The 17,331-nt window shown below is 39.6% G+C and overlaps 1 non-coding gene across 1 annotated transcript; it reads right to left on the bottom strand.

The window, feature by feature from the left end:
• Window positions 1-5,777: 5,777 nt before the first annotated feature.
• On the bottom strand, window positions 5,778-5,884 carry LOC132634476 (small nucleolar RNA R71). The gene has a single exon (XR_009580195.1). It is a non-coding gene; the product is annotated as a small nucleolar RNA R71 (small nucleolar RNA).
• Window positions 5,885-17,331: the final 11,447 nt, after the last annotated feature.

The following is a 17,331-nucleotide window of genomic DNA, read 5'->3' as shown; positions in this document are numbered from 1 at the left end:
TTCAAACTATCTTGGAATTCAATTAACACAAGAAATATATTTTTTTTTGTCCCATCCATGGCTGGCCGTGAGCAGCCATGGATGTGTCCTTGATTTTCTTTGTTTTTGCAACATTATGATTTTAGGAAAAATGCATTGTTCCTTACCTTTCTTTGGGACATATACGTTCCCTCAAATTTTGACACGTTAGTGCCACTATTCTTGGCCACTGGCTGCCATGTGGCAGCCTACTTTGGTGCCACGTGGCCGCCCATTAAATATTTTATTTTATTTTATTTTTAAATCGGGTGGGGCCCACTTTGTAATTAACTTTAATTAATTTAATTAATTACTAATTCCTACTTAATAATCTAGGCACAATTTTATTAATTCCTAATCTCCGATAATAATATTTTTACACTAAATAAGATTCATAAATAATTTATGTTTTAATTAAAATTGAAAATTAAAGATTTCTATTTCGTGTCCGAAAATAATTTTGACTTTAACTTGATTCGATTGTTCTTGCAGATAATTCGACGTGTAAATATACGGGGTATAACACTTAGAAACAAAGAAGTAGCTTCAGTTAAGGTTTTGTGGAGAAACAATAATGGAGAAGAAATGATATGGGAAGCGAAAGAAAATATGAAGTCCAAGTACCCGTACTTATTTCAACCCCCAGAAGAGATCCAAGATGAGACATCAAGATCATGAGGTATGTGTGTTTTCCATTTTATGCATTTGGGTCGTGTGTGGCCAAACTTTATTGTTGTTATGTTGTGGCCCTGTGAGGCATTGTTATTATGGGTTGTTGTGATAGGATGGTAGTACCATATTACAGGGGAAACTCTAGCAAAATTTTAATAGAATCCACGAAAACCTAACATTCGAGGACGAATGTTCTTAAGGGGGGAAGAATGTTACACCTCGAAAATTTTTCCTTTAATGCACAGTGAATAAACTAACGAAGGGCACAAAGTATACGATGTTTCGATAAGTAAGAAATAGCCCTTAGTGACCCTAATTGAGATTTCAAGGACATTCGAGGTAAGAGAGGAAAGTTTGCCAAGAGAGGCAAGGTATACGTTATGTATCGGAAGAGATTTACGAGTACCGAATTAATGATAAATTAATGATGTTTTGGATAAGAGTTATAACATCTCTTAGATTGTTAATGAGGTGCTAAACAAGTGCCAAGAAGATTCCATAAGGATTGGAGATCAAACGAGTCGACGAGAATGAGTTTGGAAAGGTTGGGCATTATACGGCCCAACATACTGGCCGTATAAAATATACTGGCCGTATGTTAGGCCGTATATTCTGCCCAGAAGGGCAGCCTCACTAGAACAAATCTACAGCCAGACATACGGTCCATATAAATTATACGGACTGTATGTTGGTCCGTAGAACCGAGACGGGACAGATTGGGAGTTATTAATAAGGGGACCAAGTTCATTTCATTTAATTTCATCTTCACTCTCCTTCTCTCAAGAACTCTCTAGAATATTTCTCCGCACCTCTCACACAAGAATTCAAGAGATTTTAATGATCAACTTCATCAAACCAAGAGAATCAAGTGTAAGAAACTCATTAAGGTTCATCCAAGACAAGAAATCCAAGTGGAAGTAGAACTAGGGTTTTACTCAAGTGAAGTGTTTCCACCTAAAGTCCATTCCTACACCATCTAAGGTAAGTTTTATGATTATTCCATGTTTTTTAAGGTATTGAGAGGTTGAAGGACTTGGATTTTAGAAGGAGATAGGAAATGGATCATGAATGTGGGAATAGTATCATTTTTGAGTAGTAGCTTGGAACGAGTCATGATTCTTGATATGTTGTGATTATAATTATGCTATAATTGACATTAAGAACATGGGATAGACATTGTATATGAGTGAATGTATTACTGTGCCATGACCATAGGATATGGATGATTTGAAGTGAATTCAGAAATATGGATAATGTAGGTGAATAAAGATTATTGCTTGCGATGTTGTGAATGTTATTATAAACGTTTGGGAGTTGATATATGGTATGAGGAAAGTTTTATAAACAAAGGAAATGCTTCCCAATTTTCTCTAGATTTATTCAAGTATGTTAAGCTATCGATTTTCTAATGTTAGTATAAACTCTAATGAAGGTAGAAACGTGAGCATTGAAGGGGAACATTCAAGCGATAGAATAGCTAAACGAAAAGGTATGTAAGGCTAACCTTTCTTTCAATAAGGCATGGTTCCTTGGCTATATATCTACTTTCATGAGTCTATAATGCCCTCTAAATGATTCTATCTTTAAAGCTACCAAAGCTCATGATTCTCGTTATGTTTATGATTCTACTAAACTCTTTACACGATGACTGATCCTCTAAAGATAGATGTAATAAAACGATGATAGTAATGATGTCAAAGATGCTTATGGGCTCTTATGTATATGTGTCTCTGTATGACTAGTATGTAACACCGAGCTTATATGGCCGGGTATGATATGTATTGTGCGCACACCACTGCAGTTGGGTACGGATAACCCTGAGCCTTGGTAGGGCCAGGTATGTATAATCACTGAGCTTGTCATGGCCGGGTATGTGAAATGTTACACCCCTTGTTTTCGTAGTTTTAGAACTTATGATTTCCTAGTGGGGTATGCCTTGGGAATTGAGACCGAGCTCGAGTTTTGGAAATAGAAAGTGTCTTACCCCATGTGAAACGGTAACAGTAGGAATTCCTAGAGATTTACAGGGTTAGAAGTGAACGAATCGAATCGACGCCACCTGAACCAAATTGGAAAATTCTGCAGACACCAGTCATGATCGACGTGTCGTTGAACCTGTCGACGGACCGTCATTGTGCGGCGTCGATAGGTTCTGCAGGCGCAGGTCGACGAGCACGTCGACGGACCGTCGACACGTCGATGGGTCATTGACCCGCTCATCGAACCGGACCACTGAAGCATTTAATTCTCCGAGTATAAATACATTGTCCAGACTTTATGTCATATTTCTCTCATTACCATATCAGAAAACCCTAATATTTTGCTCTCCCAATATTTATGGCGTAGTAAGTGAAGATTTGACAAGACCCGGATCCCGTAAACCCGAGCTTATGAAGAAGAAGGTTGTTCTAGGGTTTCTCCAAGAATGGGAGGCTTAGGAAGTTAAACTTAAAGTGATTTTTGGGATTCTTGACCCTTCAAGGTATGTTAAGGTTATTCCTTCTTTTTTTGGCATGATCCTATGATATGAGCCGATAAACGAGTAAGAGGGTTTCCATATTAATCTATTCTTATAAGTTCTAAGAGAAATACAGTTTTGATGTTCCCGTACCCCGGCTATGGTATTTTCCCCATATAAAGATCTTATGATTTTCTATCCTAGTAGTATGAGTTCAGTAAGGCCCATGAGAGGTAAACTATCATTTTACTGTTTGAGAATCCTGTCGTTCAGTTTTACTTGTATTACACATTCACTTCCAGTTCTCAGGGGTATGAGTGAAAGGCGCACTTGACAGGGGGTGGAGGTGTGACCTATGATATTATGTTGTATATGTGAAAGGAACGCTTAAGAGGGGGTGAAGGTGTGACCTATGAGTGGTCTAGAAGTGACCTATGATATTGGAGTATATACATGAGAATGGCACGCTTGACAGGGGGTGAAGGTGTGGCCTGTGATGTGACAATGAGGTGCGTACCTACTGTATATATATATATATATATATATATATATATATATATATATATATACATATCTGTGACATGACTATATGCATGTCCATGTTTTCTGACATACAAATTTAGTCAGAGGAAGACAGATACTAGTTCATACAGATTCATGCAGATAATCATTGATGTGGCGTGATTTTACGCCACAAATCGATGCTTTTCTGCCATAAGTTTTACTTGTTTTTAAGCAAGTCTATGTGATTTTATGTGGTTTTTAGTGTTTTCAGGTGACGAAACAGATTTGTCATGACAACGGTTGAAAGTGCAGAACTAGGTCGTAAACTCAGTTTACGGTCCGTATTCTCAAATACGGGCCGTATTCCATGGTCGTATTAAAGAATAACAGAACCAGAAAGGCAGGCTGAGAACATGGAGATTTAGGAACTCAGTTTACGGACCGTATTTCAGTTTACAGTCAGTATTTCAACACGTATTTAACCATTCGAGCATTTGGCAGAAAGTCTGAGTTTTGGAAGTTGAAAGACGACCGGGCAGTTTACGGACCGTAAACCACTTTACTGTCCGTATTTCACAAGATTAAAGTTGCACACAACTGGAAGGACGACTTGGTCGTAAACTGATTTACGGTCCGTATTTCACTTTACGGACCGTATTTCGTGTCGACGGGACCAAAGTGCAAATCTGAAACTTTTATGTTTTCAAAACCTATAAATAGTCATTGTAGGGTTTTTAATAGTTATCAGTTATTATATTTTGTCTCTTGACTTAGAACATTAAATACTCTCTAGTTTTTGAAGGTTCAAACATCAATTCAAGTATTATCAATTCATCTTTTCTTCCAAAGTAAGCAATTATGAATTCTTCAATTTCTCATTTCTTGTTCTTTGTCATGAGTGGCTAAGTTGTGAACCCAATGATGGGTGTTTTGTGATTGGGTTTGTGATTGATATACACATAATGAATTATTAGGGTTTAGTTATTCTTCATTCTTCATTCATATTTAATGTTTGCAAACATTGATTAAAGCCATAAACCTTGATTTATTTGGGAAAATAATTAGGGTTGGTGAGAATAACTGACAAGGACTCAAAGCTTTAAACTTTGTTTAATAAATTCACTTAGGAATAAGAAGAATTTACTTGGCATGATTAATCGTTCTTCATGGTTACTTTCTTATATTTGGGAAAATCATAGAAAGACATAATCTTTATTTATTGGGAAATAGTAGAGATTCACATAGAGATTAAGTGCATTCATATAATGATCCATTAGAAGTATATCAAGATCAATACCCATGATCATACACCCTATCTAAAGGGGACACAACCTTAGTTTTTTTTACCATAAATTTCCAGCAAAGCAAGTAGCAATTAGTTATAGAAAAAACCAACTTTTACCAAAATTATCGGATTAAGACATTAGACCTAGAACTTAGCATCCTACGACTTTAGTAACCTTTTCACACCATATTCCCTGTGGGATTCGACCCTAACCTTGTTCGATTACTATATTTGACAACGTCCGCGTTATACCATTAATAGGTGTAATTTGAGCGTAACAAATTTTGGCGCCGTTGCCGGGGAATACGGTTTTAAAATTACTAAATAGTGTTTTCTTTGATTAAAGTCTTTTGCTTATTCCATCACACCTTGTTTGCTACTCTGTGTAAACCCGGTGAACATGAATCAAAATCAGCAAAATCAACGTGTTGGTAACCTGGGAAATCGGTTGAACAATCAGGCGAATGAATCTGATGACGAGAATATTTTTGCTGAACTTGTTCCAGAGGAGGATTATGCATCTGCTATTGTTCAACCTCGAGTTGGAGCTGCTCCTGTGAAAATTGAATCATCTCTATACCAGCTGTTGAAACTTGAGGGATACTTTCGGAACTCTACCGAGAATGACCCTCAACGTCATTTGTAGAATTTGTGGATGTGTGTGCTAATCACATCCAGAACAATGTTCCACAAGATGCTATTCGGTTGAGGTTATTCAAATATTCCTTAGCTGGAGAGGCAAGAACATGGTTCGAGAAGCTGCCCCGAAATTCGATTACTTCATGGGCAGAGATGATAGCTACTTTTCTCACAAAATGGTCCCCCCCTAGCAAAAAGGCTGAGATTCGTGACAAGATATATGAATTTAAGCAGCGACCGGGGGAACAACTATATGAAGCCTGGGAGAGATTTAAGGAGTATTTGCAGAAGAGCCCGAATCATAGTTTTCCGGAACATATATTAATGGAGAAGTTCTACCGAGGGTTAGATCCAGTGACACTGTTATATCCCGTATTTTGCGTATTCGGATAATTCAAGATAATTGCGGGAAGTTAAGAGCAAGGTTATATTTTTTATCTTGTTTAGCACACAAGTTGTTTATGAAAGCTATTGATGTGGAAATATTAAGAAAGGCTAGTTGCAAAAAGGGAGATTCGTAAGATGGCTCATAGAAAATATGGAGGAAGGCTAAGGGTAAATTTGGAATTTGGAAAAAAATAAATTGTCATGAAATGCAAGACAAAAAAAAAAAAAAAAAAGAGATTGATCTTGAAAAGGCCAAGTGGGCCATCCAAGTTGGGTGGGCTAAAGCCCACATGGAATTAAAATAAATAAGGGCCAAAAGATGACTTAATGGTCACATTTTTCATTCTTCTTACTTGGAATTTTCAAGAAGCATCGAGAGAAAACCCAAAGGGCCATTTCGGCCAAGAGAACAAGAAATGGAAGCCTCCAATTTTGATCCAAAAAAAATATTTTCTTCTAGTATTCCTACTAATTCAAGGGTCCTCTACAACGTGGTATAATTGTTGGAGCAAGAATTCCTCTTATTGTTGCAAGTTCACAATCATGGCCAAGTGAGAAAGTAAGGGAAAAAGGTAAGATTTGATCCTCTTTTATATGTTATGGATGGTTTGTATGTGTTGTAGAGTGTAGAAATGAATGAAATTCATGAAAATATGGAGGTTTGCATGGTGTGGCCGTGTGTGTGCATGTGTTGAGAAGGCAAGATTAGTTAATTTTTATGTAGCATTCTAATTATGGTTGTTGTGGACTCTATATTAGAAATGAAAGTTTGATGAATTTAGTTGAAGTTGTGGGTGATGAAAGGTAGCCGTGTATGTGTGTCTATGGTGTGAGAAGTATGAACCAAGTTTTATGTAATAAATTTAGTTGTTGTTGATATATATTCTATGATGCAAATGAGAATATGATGATTCTAGTAAAGTTGTAATTGTTGGAAAGTTGTTGTAGAAGTTAATGTGAATTGAATGTAGACTTCTTGCATTGATGGAAGATAATGTTGTTAGTATGTGGATTGTTGATGTTGTTGGTATTTTTGTTGGTGTTGTTGTTGATGTTTTAGCCGAGTTAAATTCTCGGGGATATCGAATTTATAGGGGAGATGCTGCCCAAATTTTTGTAGACAAGTGCTGAGTTAAGATTGAATTCTTAAAGGCTTATAATCAATGTTTGGTATTTGTGACCAATTGTAGATTTTGGGCCATTCGGGACTTGAGATTGGAGAAGCGTAAGAAGCGGAAAAGGTATGTAAAGCCTTATCTTTCTTTCTTTTGGCATGTCCTAGACATAATAGGTTATGATACAAGCCTCGGGGGAAACTCTATTCCTAGAAATCTGAGCCTAATTTTGACCTCTAATCATTCAATGTAATTGAATTAGGTACTTTATGTTTTGATAGAAAAATAGTTAAAATATCCGTAACTTTCACAAACGGAACCGGATTGCCCTGAAACTTTCATGGATGACTTCGCAAGGCCTAATGTTCGTAACTTATGTACGCCACCTTGACTTGACCCGAGGTGGGCCCACAATTCCCGAGACCTTTTGTATTGCTCCGTTTAACTTATTTTTGTACGATAATTAAAGGAAACTTTTGGCTATTGTCCCGACTACCAAAGGACAGTTGTTTTAACTACCTTATTAAGTTCTATAATATATTTTGTTGTGCAATAACGTTCCTAATATAATTATTGCTTCGGTTTTCCAAAAATGGCTTCTGAAACACGTGTAGAACGTTCTGTACTTCAAACGCTCGTAACTTCCTCATACTAAGTCGGATTGACTCAAAACTTGTTTCTAAGCCCTCAGGTCTTGGTAAGTAAACGGGTCTATCGAGTCTTAACATTGATTTGCGTGCATATGGTCGTAAATTTTCTTATGCTAACCCAGATTAATTTGAAACGCATTTGTGGTTCACTAATGATTTTAAAAGAACTAGTTTTGTATAAAGAAACATAAAATTGATTTTCAAAACCACTCCGAAGGGGGTGCGAGATTTTATTACTTAGACTTTCGAAAACCACTCCGAAGGGGGTGCGATGGCCTCAGCTTATGCCTGAGTGTGCGATGGCCTCAGCTTATGTCTGAGCGTGTTATGGCATCAGCTGATCACTGAGTGTGCTATGGCCTCAGCTTACGCCCGAGTGTGCTATGGCCTCAGCTTACGTCTGAGTGTGCTATTTTCAAAACCACTCCGAAAGGGGTACGAGGTTTTACTACTTCATTTCATTTATGACTTATGTTTACTTTATCATTATTAATATGCCCGAAGGGGCCATTATCATTATTATTATGCCCGAAGGGGCTATTATCATTATTATTGAGCCGGAAGCGGCTGCCCGAAGGGGCCAGGACTATTATTATGTCGCGAGTGGCATGCCCGAAGGGGCCAGGGTAGCCGTATGTCACGAGTGGCATGCCCGAAGGGGCCATCATTATCATTACGCCGGACGCGGCACGCCCGAAGGGGCCATCATTATTATTATTTCGGGACCGGCATGCCCGAAGGGGCCAGGATAGACGTATGTCGGAACCGGCACGCCCGAAGGGGCCATCATTATCATTTCGGGACCGGCATGCCCGAAGGGGCCAGGATAGACGTATGTCGGAACCGGCACGCCCGAAGGGGCTATTATTATTATTATGCCGGAAGCGGCCGTCCGAAGGGACTATTGTGATACTAAATTCATATTGTGTATTCTAGGACTTGCGTATGCTGTATTTGTATTGTGCATGCTAGAATTTGGGTAAAGGTCGCAGGACTTGGTTCAGAATGCTATTTCAGGTTACTTACAGTTTGATTTCTAAACTTGTATACTGTCGCACTTTCCTAGTTTATGATTCAGTGATGCTTTACATACTCAGTACATATTCCGTACTGACCCCCTTTCTTCGGGGGTTGCGTTTCATGCCACGCAGGTACGCCCAGATGAGTAGAAGACATTGCTAGAAGATATTCCAGCGGGATTGGCGAGCTCTATTTCCTTCCGGAGTGTTGCCGAGTCTGAGTATTCATGAATATGGTATTTCGTCTATATTAGAGACTTTGCAGACAACGTCCTGTGGTACGTTTGTCGAGAAGTTGACAGAGTGATGTACTATTTGTGTATGTTAAAAGAGCATGTATTTTAGATGATTTCAATTGGGTTAAAGTACTTATTTGACTGAAAGTTTTCATAATCTGTACAAAAACAGTGATCTCTATTTTGAAAAGTTTCATGTTTTTAAAATTTTTTGAAATGACAGGTTTTGGTAAAGCAAATGTCTTAGGGTTCGCTCGACTCTGAAGAGATTCGGGTGCCCGTCATGCCCTACCAAGGTTAGGGTGTGACAGACACAGTTAGTAGCTAATAATGCAGCTGATGGTTGTTTTATGAATAAGGCCTTTCGACGAGTGACCGCCATACTTAACAAGCTGACGGCTCATAATCAGGCTTGGTACTCAAACAATGCTGATGTGGTACCGTATGGTAGTGCTATGACCCAGAATATAGTGAAGGAGAATCAAGACACCCAGCAAACTTTGGTAGAACTTGCAACAAATATTTCCTTGCTGACGAAGAAGTTTGATGAATCCCAAATCAAGAAGTTAAATGTTTGTGAGGATGATACAGTTTTGCCAAAAGAGATGTACCATGCTCAAGATGGTCCATTCCATGATGGGCCACCTATGCAGGTTGAAGATGCTAATTATGTTAATAACTCTCAAGGGAGTTACCAAAGATAGAATTACCAAGGTGGCTATCAGAATCAGAATCAATGGAGACCTCAGCAAGGTCAAGGTGCTTATAACAACTCTGGGAACTACAACAATAATTATGGTCGTGCGAACCAAGGGAGCTACAACAACAACAACAATTTCAGGAGCAAGAGTTCTAATCTTTATATACCACCGAAAGGGCAGTCAACAGAGCAAGGTAGTTCGAAGGTTAAAGCAATGCTTGAGAAGATTCTAGCAAATCAATCTAAGTCTGAAAGGACTTTATCTGGGCTGACAGAAACAGTGGGTTCCCATACAGCGGCTATTCAGAAGCTTGAGTCGCAGATGAGGGATATTTCTAGAGAGCAGCACCCTCTTAAAAGGGGAGGACTTCCAAGTGACACTATTCCAAATCTCAAGAATGGGGGAGGCGATGTAGACCGCGTGTTAGCCATCACTACTAGAACTGGTAAAACACTCCAGGGGGCTGCTGAGAAGGTGATTGATCTTGAGCCGATAAATGAAGAGGATGAGGTGCAGTCTGAAGCACCCATTATTGCTGATGAGATTCCTACTGACAAGAAGGTTGCTGATATTCCAGAGATGGTGAGGGAAGCTAATAACACAAGCAAGCAGGCTGTAAAAGGGGCTCTCCGCCCTTTGACGCAACTTTTCAAATCTAAACCTCCTTTTCCTCAAAGGTTGGTGAAGAAAAAGGAAGATTCTAAGTTCGAGAAGTTTTATGATCAGTTGAAGCAGTTATCTCTGAATTTTTCCTTCTTAGAAGCTGTCAAGGAGATGCCCGATTTTGCAAAATATTTGAAGGATCTGCTGACCAAGAATAAAATGGTGCAACATGAAACCGTGAGTTTGACTCACACTGTGAGTTCCATCATTTCAACTACAACTGTTCAGAAAAAGGGAGATCCTGGGGCGTTCACCATTCGTTGTTCTATTGGGCACCATGATTTTGCTCTTGCTTTGTGTGATAATGGATTGATTTGATGCCCCTTGCTAAATATAAACAATCAGGTTTGGGGATGCCAAGGCCGACTACTATGAGATTATAGATGGCTGATAGGTCTATCAAAAGACCTGTTGGGGTGGTTGATGATGTAATTGTGCGGGTTGATGATTTTATGTTGCCCACTGATTTTGTGATTCTTGACTGTGCTGTTGATCGGGACATTCCTATCATTCTGGGGAGACCTTTCCTTGCTACAGGGAGGGCTCTGATGGATTCGGAGAAAAATGAAATCAAGTTCTGAGTCAACAATGAAGAAGTAAGTTTTCAGGCTAGCAAAGGGATGAAGTTACCAAGTGCTTACGAGAGTATTTCGGTAATTGATTCATTTGATGTTGTTGATGAAACAGTGGAGTTCAAGATGGAAGAATAAAGTTTGGGTGAAGCTCTAGCTGGTATTCTTATGAATTTCTATGCTGAAGACATGGAAGGCTACGCGGAGACAATTAATTCACTTGGTGGGTTGGGCTCATATTCATACCACCCAAAGAAGCTGAATCTTGATCTGGAAAATAGAACAACTCCTCCAGCAAAGCCTTCGATCATTGAGCCACCTAAGTTGGAGCTTAAGCAGCTCCCATCACATTTGAAATATAAGTTCCTTGGTTCGGACAATACATTACCGGTGATTGTTTCAGCCCTATTGACTGAGGAGCAGATTTTGCAGCTGTTGGAGGTGTTGAGGGAGTATAGGCGTGCTATTGGTTGGATCATAGTAGACATTCGAGGTATTCCATCTGGGATCTGTGAGCACAAAATTCAGTTGGAGGAGGGTAGCGAACCGAGTGTAGAGCATCAGAGGCGACTGAACGAGAATATGCAAGAGGTCGTCAAGAAAGAGATCATCAAATGGCTGGATGCGGGCGTGGTTTACCTAATTGCTGATAGTAAATGGGTGAGCCCAGTCCAATGTGTTTCTAAGAAGGGCGGCATCACTGTTGTGCCGAATGCAAAGAATGAGTTGATCCCGACCAGAATTGTCACCGGATGGAGAGTTTGCATGAATTATCGCAAGCTCAACACAACCACTTGCAAGGACCATTTCCCTATGCCCTTCATTGATCAGATGCTTGATAGGCTAGCAGGGCGTTCCTACTATTGCTTCCTTGATGGTTATTCGGGTTACAATCAGATCAACATTGCTTTGGAGGATTAGGAGAAAACCACTTTTACTTGTCCTTATGGGACATTTGCATTCAGCCGGATGCCTTTTGGTTTGTGTAATGCACCCGCCACTTTTCAGAGGTGCATGATGTCAATCTTCTCTGATATAGTAGAGGATTTCTTGGAAGTGTTCATAGATGACTTTTCTGTGGCGGGTGATTCATTTGAAGATTATCTTGGCCATCTGGGTCAAGTGCTAAAAAGGTGTGAGGAGACCAATCTGGTGCTAAATTGGGAGAAGTACCATTTTATGGTGAATGAAGGAATCGTCCTCGGTCACAAAATTTCTGAAAAGGGAATGGAGGTCGATCAAGCGAAGATTGATGTGATTGCAAAACTTTCACCACCTATCTCAGTCAAAGGTGTCCGAAGTTTCTTGGGGCATGCTGGATTCTACAGGCGCTTCATCAAAGATTTCTCCAAGATTGTCAATCCAATGTGCAAGCTTCTTAAAAAAGAAGCTAAAGTTTTGTTTGATGATAAGTGTCAGAAGGCATTTGAGGAGTTAAAAGAGCGTCTCACTACTGCTCTTATTATTGTTGCTCCTGACTGGTCCTTGCACTTTAAATAGATGTGTGATACTAGTGGTTTCGCAATAGGTGCTGCGCTTGAGCAGAGACACAATAAAATCATGCACCCGATCTATTATGCAAGCAGAACACTGAATGCTGCTCAGATGAATTACACAGTGACGGAGCAAGAGCTGCTTCCCATTGTGTTTGCTTTTGAGAAATTTCGGGCCTACTTGTTGGGGTCTAAAGTAGTAGTTTACACTGATCATGTAGCCTTGAGAGACCTCATAGCAAAGAAGGAAGCAAAGCTGCGACTGATCAGATGGGTGCTATTGCTGCAAGAGTTTGATTTTGAGGTGAAGGACCGCAAGAGTACTAAAAACCAGGTTGCTGACCATCTCTCTCGGCTTGAAGAGGCTGGGAGACCTTCTGATGAGTTTGATATAGATGATGCTTTTCCAGATGAGAGGGTGTTGGCTGTGTCAAATGAGGTGGCATCGTGGTATGCTGACATTGCCAATTATTTGGGAACAGGCATAGTTCCAGAAGATATCAAATCCTACCAAAAGAAGAAATTCTTGCGGGATGCTCGGTAGTACTATTGGGACGAGCCTTATTTGTTCCGAACATGCGTTGACAACATCATTCGGCGTTGTGTTCCGGAAAGTGAAGTGATGGCGATTCTAAAGGCGTACCATGTGTCACACCCTCATCTTGATAGGGCATGATGGGCACCCGACTCTCATCAGAGTCGAGCGAACCCTTAAACGTTCGCTTTACCAAAACCTATCATTTCAAAAACTTTTAAAACATGGAACTTTTCCAAATAGAGATCATTGTCTTTATACAGATTATGAAAACTTTCAATCAATTACGTACTTTAAACCAACTGAAATCATCTGAAAATACATACTCTTTAAACATCTATAAATGATTCGTACTTCTCGACGCCCTATCCACAGGACACTGTCTGCAAAATCTCTAACATATACAAAATCCCATGACATAAGTACTTTGACCCGGCAACACTCTGAACTGAGATGGAGCTCGCCAATCCCGCTGGAACACCTTTAGCAAAGTCTTCTACTCATCTGGGTGTACCTGCGTGGCATGAAACGCAGCCCCCGAAGAAAGGGGGTCAGTACGGAATATGTATTGAATATGTAAAGCGGTCACAAATCATAACCATAGCTTAATTTAGAAGAGAAGAAATCGCAATCAAACTCAATACCTATAGCCTTCGCTGGAAGAAGCATAAATGTATACACGAGGTCTCAAAACAATCCTTAAGTAAATAATGCAAGCGAACACACATTCTTTAAGCAAATGATGCAATCTACACACGTGTCGCTTCCGACATGCTAACCAAATAGTCCCTTCGGACGGCTGCTTCCAGCGTAGTAATGATGGCCCGTTCGGGCAGCCGCTTCCGGCTTAATAACAATGATGGCCCCTTCGGGCAGCCGCTTCCGGCATAATAATAATGATGGCCCCTTCGAGCATCCGCTTCCGGCATAATAATAATGATGGTCCCTTCGGGCATGCCGCTTCCGGCATAATAATAATGATGGCCCCTTCGGGCAGCCGCTTCCGGCATAATAATAATGATGGCCCCTTCGGGCATGCCACTTCCGGCATAATAATAATGATGGCCCCTTCTGGCATGCCACTTGCGACATAATAGTACTAATACTGGCCCCTTCGAGCATGCCGCTTGCGACATTATAATAATGATGATGGAAAGTAGACATAAGTCGTAAATGAAATGAAGTAGTAAAACTCTGCACCCCCTTCGGAGTGGTTTTGAAAATAGCACACTCAGACATAAGCTGAGGCCATAGCACACTCAGGCATAAGCTGAGGCCATATATTATATAGCACACTTAGCCACGTCACGAAATCATCCAATAGCTTAGGCTCGAAAATCTCACACCCCCTTCGGAGTGGTTTTGAAAGTCTAAATAGTAAAATCTCGCACCCCCTTCGGAGTGGTTTTGGAAAGTCTAAATAATAAAATCTCGCACCCCTTTCGGAGTTGTGTTGAAAGTCTAAATAGTAGAATCTCACACCCCCTTCGGAGTGGTTTTGAAAATCAAACCTTTTGTTTCCTTTAGTGTAAAACTAGTTTTCTCGAGTTCACTAGTAAAATCATATGCATATAAATCAATTTTAAGACTCGATGGACAAGTATACTTACCGACGACACCTAAAGGCTCAAAACAAGTTTCGGGTCAATCCGATTTAGTATAAGAAAGTTATGAGCGTTTGAAGTACAGAACCTTCTACGAACGTTTCAGAAGCCATTTTTGGAAAATCAGGCAACAATCATGTTAGGAACGTTATTCATTATAGAAACCTCTATGAACATTTTCAAAACAATCTGAGGCCGTCTACGAAAGTTAAGGACATTAACACTTATAGAACTCTTAAAAAAAACAAGAATCTCTTTATGCTCTTCTTATTATTCAATTATACAATAAGCTCGACTATACTAAGGGTACTCATCTTCAAGAAGTAAATAAGAATCATTAACATGCCCGGAATCAAGAATAAAATTACCCCAAGATACGTATCATAACTTACTCAGCGCTAGGACATGCCAAGAGAAAGAAAGGGTAAGCTTTACATACCTGTTCCACGTCCTATTAGCTACGCTTATTTGTCCAAGCTCTCTATCGCTAGTCTACATTCAAGAGGATTACACAATCATTAGACTCATCATCACACGCTTGTCTTAGTCTTTCAAATAGATTCATTTATAATCTGTCGAAATTTCGGCAGCATTTCCCCTGTAAATACACCATCCCCGAGAATCTAACTCGGCCAATTTATCAACAACAAATCCGAGAATTCAACTCGGCCAAATTATCAACAACAATACCAACAATCATATCTCCAGCTTCAGCAATTATTTCAAATGCATTCTAACACTAGCAATCCTTTCTACACAATTCGACGGCATTTCATTTATATTCAATTCAACCATATATAGTAAAGCTAACACCAATGATTTTACATTCAAGTATTAATCCAAAATCATTCTAACATGATTCAAGAACACTTCAAACAATTCAACCAACATACCACTTCTCCCGAAACCTTCCAAATTCAACAAGAACAATAACAACATATTTCCTTCTTTCAAATTCATAAACTACACCAACAATCTACATTAGCAGCTTCATTCTCATAATTACAAGAAATCATACTAAAATCACATTAACTTCTACAACACCCGCAAACAATTTTCAATGCCAACTTAAACCATTAAATCTTCATTTGCATCATAGAATCCATAACAACAACAATTAAAGATTCTAGATAAAATTAGTTCATTCCTTGCCATATCAAACAACCCATGTCCGGCCACCACCCCAAAACACCAAATTCATGGATTCCATCCATTTCCACACACTACAACATGTACAAAACATTCACAACATATGAAAAAGAAGATTAAGTCTTACCTCTTCCACTTAATTCCACAACTTGGCTAGGGTTGTAATTGGCACAATAAGTGTTTTGCCTGCTCCAACAACTACTCCATGTTAAAGAGGACCTTCCAATTAGTAGAAAAGCTAGAAGAAAATATTTTTTTGATTAAGATTTTTGGGCCTCAATTTTTCCTCCACCATGACCGAATATGGCCCTTGTTTCTTCTTTTTTTTCTCCAACCTTGTCTAAGCTTCTAAGGTGAAGATGATAATATGAGAAATTTGTCATCTTTGCCTACATATATTATTAATCCATGTGGGCCATCCCCCACACCACATAAACAGCCCATTGCCCCCCCCCCCCCCCCCCCTTTTTGTTTTTTGTTTCAAGAATCATAACTTTCCATAACTCACTTTCAACCCCAAATTTTTCCTTAATAGTTCCATGAGCCATCTTGTGAATTTCCCTTTTTGCCCCTATCCTTTCTTAATATTTCCACGTCAAAAATTTTCATAAACAACTTTTGTGTTAAACAAGATCAAAAATATAGTCTTGCCCTTAACTTCTCGCAATTGTCTTGATTTATCCGAATGTACAAAATGCGGGATATAACACCATGACTCTCCTGTTGGGGTCATCATAGCGGAAATCGAACTGCGGCTAAGGTACTTGAGTGCGGCTATTACTGGCCGACTATTTTTCATGATGCTAATTTATTGGTGCGTTCCTGTGATCAATGTCAGAGGCAAGGGAATATCGGTAGAAGGCAAGAAATGCCTATGAATTTTGTTATGGAGGTAGAAGTGTTCGATGTCTGGGGGATTGACTTTATGGGACCCTTTGTGAGTTCGGGTGGCATGAAATACAACTTGGTTGCTATGGACTATGTATCAAAATGGGTAGAAGTGATGGCTTTACCTAATAATGAGGCCAAGAGTGTTATGGGGTTCCTCAAGAAGAACATATTTACTCATTTTGGTACTCCGAGGGCTATAATCAGCGATGGTGGATCCCACTTTTGTAATAGATCTTTCCCGGGACTGATGGAGAAATATGGTATAAAACATAGGGTGGTAATGCCTTATCACCCTCAGACAAGTGGACAGGTTGAAGTGTCCAATAGGGAGATCAAGAGTATTCTAGCAAAAACAGTGAATGCAAATAGAACTGATTGGGCCCGCAAGCTCGATGATGCTCTACAGGCATACCAGACTGCTTTCAAGACTCCGATTGGGACTTCACCCTTCAAGCTTGTATTTGGAAAAGCTTGTCACTTGCCAGTTGAACTTGAGCACAAGGCTATGTGGGCGCTGAAGAAACTAATTATGGATTGGGAGGAAGCAACCAAGTTCAGGTTGTTTCAACTAAATGAGATGGATGAGTTTCGGTACCAGGCATATGAGAGTGCAGCGCTTTATAAAGAAAGGATGAAGCAATACCATGACAAGAAGATCCTGAACCGAGAGTTCTACAAGGGTGACCCAGTATTGTTGTTTAACTCTCGGTTGAAGTTGCTACCTAGTAAGCTTAAATCAA

Source organism: Lycium barbarum, chromosome 3 (assembly GCF_019175385.1).
Source record: "Lycium barbarum isolate Lr01 chromosome 3, ASM1917538v2, whole genome shotgun sequence".
Taxonomy (NCBI): domain Eukaryota; kingdom Viridiplantae; phylum Streptophyta; class Magnoliopsida; order Solanales; family Solanaceae; genus Lycium; species Lycium barbarum.
Note: the sequence above shows the minus strand (reverse complement) of the source record. Positions and strands in the feature narration are given on the sequence as shown.